Source organism: Tursiops truncatus, chromosome 1, assembly GCF_011762595.2.
Source record: "Tursiops truncatus isolate mTurTru1 chromosome 1, mTurTru1.mat.Y, whole genome shotgun sequence".
NCBI lineage: Eukaryota > Metazoa > Chordata > Mammalia > Artiodactyla > Delphinidae > Tursiops > Tursiops truncatus.
Window position 1 is genome coordinate 115,665,739 of NC_047034.1, and position 7,085 is coordinate 115,672,823.

General features: G+C 37.0%; 1 long non-coding RNA gene across 1 annotated transcript; it reads right to left on the reverse strand.

Moving 5' to 3' along the window:
* Positions 1–1,536: 1,536 nt before the first annotated feature.
* On the reverse strand, positions 1,537–6,267 carry LOC141275814 (uncharacterized). Its single transcript, XR_012324193.1, has 3 exons — positions 6,196–6,267; positions 5,968–6,064; positions 1,537–2,661 (listed from the first exon to the last, which is right to left on the reverse strand). It is a non-coding gene; the product is annotated as an uncharacterized lncRNA (long non-coding RNA).
* Between the last annotated feature and the right edge of the window lie 818 nt (positions 6,268–7,085).

The following is a 7,085-nucleotide window of genomic DNA, read 5'->3' on the forward strand; positions in this document are numbered from 1 at the left end:
TATCCTCGTCATCTTTGTATTCCCAACACCTGGCTCACTCTCTAGCATATGACAGGAGCTCAATAAACCCTAATGAACTGGACTGAATACAAGATCATTCATAAAACCTGCCCAGTGGACACAGGGAGTGAGAACTGTCGATCTTTAACAAAATTAAGGTGTCCAAATTATTACTGGCACATTTCATTTTGACCTGAATTTGCAAAACAGGTAGGTCCATTCTTGAAAAGTAAAATAGCTACCCTCCAAAAACCATACATATGTTTTTACCGATATGTATGCACTATGAATACAAAAATGTGACAAATCAGTTAACCAGACAATGGCAGAAGCCCATTACTGACCCAGTGGACTTCAAAAAGTGAATGAGCTTTAACAGTGCTTTAATTTCCAAAGTGTGATGAAACCATTAAATTCAGAGAGGGAAAATCAGTGAGCCTATGAAAATAATTATTAGTAACATTTGTTGCCATTTTTGTAAGTCAAAAATAACCTAATAGTAATTTCACATAGATCAAGCTAAGGTTTGTTCTATACAAGTCTATCATGTTTTTTTCAATCACTCTTCATGACATGTCCAAATGAGTTCAAAGACAAAAAAATAGACACTGGTCTTTCTTGCTGTATGTGTAAAACAAAATTGACAATGTTAAGAAGCTTATTACATGTTTCTAAAATTTATTAGCAATGTTAGGTAGATTAAGGTGCCAAGGCAAATTTTATTTTTGATAAATACTTTTTAAACTTTTTAAAAATTTCAATAAAATGTTCATGTAGGGCTTCTCTGGTGGCGCAGTGGTTGAGAGTCCACCTGCCGATGCAGGGGACACGGGTTCGTGCCCCGGTCCGGGAGGATCCCACATGCCGCGGAGCGGCTGGGCCCGTGAGCCATGGCCGCTGAGCCTGCGCGTCCGGAGCCTGTGCTCCGCAACGGGAGAGGCCACAACAGTGAGAGGCCCGCGTACCGCAAAAAAAAAAAAAAAAAATGTTCATGTAAGCTAACAATTCTGACAGGTCATTTCTACACAGGACTAAATCTAACAGCCAGTAATTTGAACATGCCATCAAAGCAGTGATTCACCATTACATGTTTTTGCTGAATTCAGTCAAATTTACTTGCGTGTGTGGACACAACCATATTGTGGGAGAGACTTGCAAATGATATTAATCAAGACCTATTGAATACTAAAATGGGTTGCCCCAGAAGGCAATTGACTTGGCAAACAAATAAGATAATTTGTAAACAAATAGAGCTTAGTAATCCAAGAATTGCTGCTGGAACAAAGAACCCATCAGTTAAAAAAATATAAACACAATGCCAGGGAATAAGCACTTTGGTTGGTTACAAGAAATATTTCCAACATTCAGGAACAGACATGTTAAATATAAGAAATAAGAGTAGACAAACAGAGTAGACATACATGTCCCCAATGAACAAAAGGAAAGCAAAACTGACCATAGCCAAAAGGTGTCTTCCCCTCTGTCTTAGTCTACTCAGGCTGCTATAACAAAATACCTTAGACCAAGTGGTTTAAACATTAGACATTTATTCCCCACATTTCTGAGGCATGGGAAATCCAAGATCAGAATGTCAGCAGATTCAGTGTCTGTGAGGGCCTCCTTCTTGGCTTGCAGGTGGCAGCCTTCTAGCTATGTCCTCATATGGTCTTTCCTCAGTGCCTGCACCCAGAGGGAGAAAGATCACTCTCTTCCTTTTCTTCTAAGGCCACCAATCCCATCATGACAATTCTAATCTAAACTTAATTACTTCTCAAAGGTCCCACCTCCAAATACCATCACACTGGTGATTAGAGTTTCAACATTTAAATTCTGAGAGGACACAAACATTCAGTCCATTAACACCCGTAAATCCCTAAATTTCACCAGTAGCAATTCTTTCTGTCATGTTAAGTTCCAGTGCCTTCTGTCTAGAGGTCCTTTAAGAAATATTCTTACCTGGAAGAGGCTGGAGGCTATATATGAGAACACAGAGTGCCTACGTTAGGGACACAGGAATGAAATGCTAACAGGCACAAAAAGAGAACTTAGGGTCACTGAAGATAATGAACTCACTTCCCATCATCTACACTGATAAATCATAAAAATAACATATACCAAAAATATTCCAACCAATTCCTAAAACAATGCATTATGTAACTCAGGAATGACCATTTTAGGAATCTGCACTAGAATCTATCTTCTGACTAAGTACTCACGCACCCATTAAGAATTGCTTCTTTGTTTGTGTTGGTCTTATGGGTCCCAGAGACACAAGCCCTACTGGCTTTCAGAGCGAGATATTTTGGGAGTCTGCCCTTCTGATAGGAATTTTAAAAGCTGGGGCCCTGGATGTGGGGTTCAAACCCTTCACTCCTCAGAGAGAAGCTGGGAGTTGGGGTTCCCTCCCAATTGTATGGTGCTCTGCTGACAGTGGGTTTCATGACAAGAGTGTGCCTCAGCCTTTCCTATGTGTTTCTGTGTGGGCATTTTCTCAGTCGTCAGATGTGTAGGAGTCACCCAGCTTGTTTCTGGATCTCCTTCAGAGGGAATCACTCCACGCATAGCTGTACATTCACTGTGTCCATGGGAAGAGTGGAGCTCAGGAGCCTCCTGTGTTGCCATCTTGGATGACTCTCTTTGTGAACTCCAGCATGAGATATTCTTAATGAAAAAAGATATTTTACCAATAAAAAAAAAATGAAAACGTTTTCACAACAAACCACTTTACATATATTTGAATTTTTCTGGTAATGTGGCATGATGTATTTTTTTCTTTAATGGAATTGAAAATTGGAAAATAAAACTTTTTAAATGATAAAAATGAACTTATATACAAAACAGAAATAGACTCACAGATATAGAAAACAAACTTATGGTTACCAAAGGGGAAAGTGGAAAGGGATAAATTAGGAATTTGGGATTTACACACTAGTATGTTTAAAATAGGTAACTATCAAAGGCCTACTGTGTAGCACAGAGAACTATAGTCAATATTTTGTAATAACCTATAAGGGAAAAGAATCTGAAAAAGAATATATATATATATATATATGTTTAACTGAATCACTTTGCTGTACACCTGAAGCTAATACAACACTGTAAATCAACTATACGTCAATTAAAAAATAAATAAATAAACAGATAAATAAATAAAAATACAGAAAGAATATTCATCCATAGTACCCTACCAAAGATAAATAGAATTAATATTTCAATGTACTTCCTTTGGGTTTTTTCCTTATGTATATTTTACATATAGAGTCCAGATTTTTCTGAATCCAAGTCAAATAACATTTCAGTGAACATGCGTAAGACTTTTATTTTCTCTATTGTTTGTTCTTTATTTTATTTTATTTTACATCTTTATTGGAGTATAACTACTTTACAATGGTGTGTTAGTTTCTGCTGTATAACAAAGTGAATCAGCTACATGTATACATATATCCCCATATGCCCTCCCTCTTGCGTCTCCCTCCCACCCTCCCCATCCCACCCCTCTAGGTGGTCACAAAGCACCTAGCTGATCTCCCTGTGCTATGTGGCTGCTTCCCACTAGCTATTTTACATTTGGTAGTGTATGGACTTGAGGACAAGGGTAGGGGGAAGGGTAAGCTGGGACAAAGTGAGAGAGTGGCAGGGACATATTGTTTGTTCTTTAAATATTATTTCCTTAGGATATATTCCCAAGAGAGGGAGAAGCATATGAAGCCAGGAGTAAATATGAGCCATGAAAAAAGAATGGATCAAAACATGATGTGTATTACCAAGCTGTCTTTCAAAAATGTAGGCAACTGCCTCTTCCACTCCTTCCTTAAATATTAGAATATTATCACTTTTTAATCTTTATGCGTTTAATAGGGGAAAATGAAGCCTCATTCTTGCTTTAGTTTTTATTTATTTGATTATTTGCTGTACGAATGATTATTCCACATGTTTACTGGTTGTTCATGTTTCTTCTTTTAAGTTTTTTCTGTTCATGACCTTTAACCAACCACTACTGAGATCTCAGAGCTTTTATCACCAATTTCTATACACCCTGGATATACTAAGAATTATACTGCTTTATCATATTTGTTATAATATCTTCCTATTTTTATTATTTTCTTTAAGTACATAAAGATATTTTAAATATTTGTGTATTCAAATTTGTAAAACTTCCCATTTTCTAACACAATATATTTCAAAAAAGAAAAGTTACCTTACCCCCAACTCATTTGGGGTGACCCCTGAGGGAATTTGGGTTCAGAGAGATTAAGAAATGTGTTTGATACTATATATAAAATAGATAAATAACAAGGACCTACTGTATAGCACAGGGAGCTATAATCAATATCCTATAATCTATAATGAAAAAAATCTGAAAAAGAATGTATATATGTATAACTGAATCACTTTGCTGTATGTCTGAAACTAACTAGTTCATTCTTTTTTATTGTTGAGGAACAGTCCCTTATATGGATATACCACAATCTATTCCCTTGGTGATGGAAATTTGGTTTATTTCTATTTGGGGGCTATTATGAATAAAGCCGCTAAGAACAGCAACAACAAAAAAAGTAAAGGCATGTTCTTAACATATGTAATGCGAGATCTTGTTTTCTTTGACTGGGAAGGAGTAATAAGTCCTAAGATATGACCTCTGCAGGATGAGGTTCAAACAGAAGAGTCCAAAGCATGGAATAGAGTAACAGCCATCTTCCCAGATCAGTCGGTTAACTAAAAGGAATCACTCAAAACCAGAGAAAAAATGCATGTCTAGTACTTTCCAAACCTAAGAATCTCACGACTATTTTTTCTGGGAAATCTTGCCCTTCCAAAAGACCACAAACCACTTCTAGGCCTTCATAACAGTAGTGATATTATGCCAACCAAGCTTTGAAATTCACAGTATATAAATACAAGGTAATAATCACAGTGGGGCAACCACACACCACTATCAATATGCTTACTCAATTGATTAACAGGAAGAAGACAAAGCTATTCTAGAGATAAGGCCATTTTATTTTTCTAACTGAAATATATTGCTGCCTTCTCCCTTGTTACTTCCACTTATTAAAATCATTCAATAGCTAGATCATTGCCCCTTCCTCTGTCAAATTTTCCATGATCACTCTGTTAAATACAATCTCTCCTTCTTGTGACTGTCTTATTGTGTATCCTACCTATGTGGCCCTATCATAGAACCTTATTTTATAGTTATTTCTACACTTGGCTTGACCCCTCCTTCTTATCGTACCACACCATTACCACCACCACCACCTTCATCAATACTAGATTGTAGCAATGACATCTTAAAAGATTTTATAGTCCTTGAACATAGTAAATACTGACAAAATATTTTCTGTTCAGGTGAACAGATAAAATTTTTTAATGGACAGTTTCTTTTGCTATTTCCTCAAGCATCTAAATAGAAAATATAAATTTAGCAAATGACAAAACTAATTCCTTTAGGACAAATAGTTCTCATAGTAATTTTCTGTGACCACAGTCACTGTTAAGTTACTATTAATCATAAAAGGATTCAGGGATTGATTTCTTCTCTAGTCCTATATCTTCTTTAGGAGTGTACTCCACTTTACTATGGTGAATGAATACAGAAGGCAAAATTTCTATAGAAATGAGCTATAGAACAGACCTATACATGAAAATGACTCACTCAGCTTGGTAAATGTTTGAAATGAGCATGCACGTCTTTCAACCTTTCCCTGACCTTCAATCTTGCTTATCATCGACCTTCCTTAAGCTTTGAAGGTAAGTCATTCTTCTGCCCTATATCCAGATCACACTTTATTTCAGCTTTCTGGGTCCTTGGAGAAACAGAGTTCTCTTCTGATTATAGCCAGATCCCCAGGTCCTTCTTCATTATTTTAGGTTCTAAACTTCTAGAAGTCAATAGAACTTTAATTCTCCTTAACACTTCCTGAGAAGATTCTTTATTTTATGACCTTATGACCCCAGTCAGCTTACCTGATTATTCTTCTTTAAACTTTTATTTATTGAGCTACATGCTCAGTACTAGAGAAACAATGGTATGCATGGAGATATAGTTGCTGTCTTAGCAGACCTAAGAATAATAGGAAAGGCATACAATTAACAAGTTTAAAAAGATGAGTTAGTGAGAAATTAATTGATGCCTTAATTTTTTAATTTATATGTATATATATTTTGTTTGTCTGTTTGTTTCTGTGGACTCACCGGCAAAACTTATGTTGATCTTCCTTTTATGGGAGCAGACTTCTGTGTTCCAGAGTTTGCAGCTGTTTGTCTACAAACAAAGATTGATGTTTATTTGAATGCGTAAGCCAAGTAAAAAAAACAAGGCCAGATGAGCTGAGAGGGTGATAGACACAGAAACTGATGCTTGGCAGAAAAGGGGCAATAGTCAAGCCCCAAAGTTTGGAGTGGGGAATAGCCATGTAGGGAATAAGGAAGGAAAGAAGAGAGGTGATTACAGCCAGTTCATACCCAACACCCTGGATGTGGCAGAACACCTAGATGGAGGTGGATACAAGAATACCTAAGAATGTTGGCAATAAGCACCTCAGACTCAAAGACAGCATGGCAGGAAGTGGGTAACAGCAGAGTCTCTGCCTTTGAAAGGACCATAACAAACCCCTGATCTCTCCCCCATTTGTCCTGTACTGCATAAGCCCAAGGGCCCTGACTCAACCCAAAGGAAGAGCAAGGAATCTCAAAAGAATATCTGAAACTGTATCTCTTGTCAACCTTGGAAAAGGAACTAGAAACTAGACTTTTAACAAAGAGAAATATGATATTTCTTACAAACTGAACGTCACAACCAATTCACAATCATTTGTTATACAAGTAATTACAACAAATTGTGTGAAGTGATCTAAGTGTCCGGTCTTGACTAGTCTATCCCAGACTCTCTCCAAGTCTCTCTCTCCCCATTTTGAGCCCTATTTCTTCACAACTCCCCCCTCGCCCGTCTCACCAGTCCATGGAGCTGTCAGAATTTATTTCTGCCAGTCCCAGTATAGATTTTAAATACTTGTTCAGTTCCTTCTTCCTGCCTTGGTACAACGTCCCCTTGTCCATTAGTAGAATTAATAAACAACTCTTAT